Source organism: Trichoplusia ni, chromosome 25 (genome assembly GCF_003590095.1).
Source record: "Trichoplusia ni isolate ovarian cell line Hi5 chromosome 25, tn1, whole genome shotgun sequence".
Classification (NCBI taxonomy): domain Eukaryota; kingdom Metazoa; phylum Arthropoda; class Insecta; order Lepidoptera; family Noctuidae; genus Trichoplusia; species Trichoplusia ni.
Window position 1 is genome coordinate 1,025,284 of NC_039502.1, and position 1,414 is coordinate 1,026,697.

The window sequence follows — 1,414 nt, forward strand, 5'->3', positions numbered from 1 at the left end:
TCTGTTTTCTCCTTGAGCTGTTCGTCATGTAAGCGATCTGCAACAACAAAGAAAGCTTATAAATAGTGTGATCCTCCATAGGCTAGCTGCCTATACAGTTTTAGTTTATTATCAGAACAAATAAGGTTAACCTCAATAAAATTCAGAACAGGTCTGTGATATATCATCATATGAAGGTGTCATACTTTAATTTGATAAAATTTGATTACAATCACTAGTAATTAAAGAATATGCTGACAACAGTGGACTACTAGGAATATATATGTATACCAATAATTTGATACGAAATTATTCTCACCTTGAGGATTCTCGTTGTTACTATTCAAGTGATAGCTTCTTGCTGCATCTATAAAAATAAAATTTGTATTATTACATCAGCGCGGGATAGGAATTCATCATAATTGTATTTATTGTTAATTCAGGCCTGTTGAGCTTGTAAACCATCATAATTGGCATCAGGGGAAGAATTGTCATCATTTTATCATCCTCATTTAAATTTATACACAGATGCCAAATAATCAAATATGTACAAAAAAGGACTAAAATAAAATGGAAAGAGAAGTAGAACACAGTGATAAAAAATTACCTTTCCAAATGTAATCAGCACTTAGATAGAGACATGATGAGCTCCTGCAATAACGTCTGTAATAAACAAACACATTGGTTAAAACTAATTAGAACTACTTATCAACAATGCTGAGATTTCATGCAGTTGTCAGTCCTGTTGAGCTTGTATAAACCCGTCATGGTGGCATCAGGAGGAATTTATCATCATTTTGAAAGCTAACATATCACCAAAACTAGTTTATTGGAAGTAATTTTATACTAAAGTATTATATATACTTATGGCTGTATTTAAAATTTACTTGTTATTAAAAGGTAAAATACATACCTTTTGGTTGATTATAAATTCACTCATCAACTTGTCAAGAACTCATTATTAACCTGCAAAAAACAACATATTATTTTTATATTAATTTTTGTTTTGAAACTACCATATATATACATTCGTATTATCTAGTAGTTTCAGTTATTTAAATAGTTTCCTCATTACTCAGAACAGGTCTGTGAATTTTCATCATAAGTGCCTTTTTTATACAATGCCTACATTAATATTTTTAATGTCTTAATATTTAAACATTAATAATTTACCTTAATATATTTGACGTACAGCTATCTTCTGCAAAATATCCTCTCATTTTTTACATCAAGCTGCCAATGAATGAAGCCATAAGACCTGAAAACATATTTTTTTTTTGGTTACATGTGTCATAAGAGCTCAAAAATAATTATGCAGTGACAATCAGTCATTAGTAATTATATATTGTAGAACGATAGTATTGTCACAACATTATAGTGTTAAATTCTGTAAGGCAAATACTGCATTACAGAATTATTACCTAATAAGTTTGAC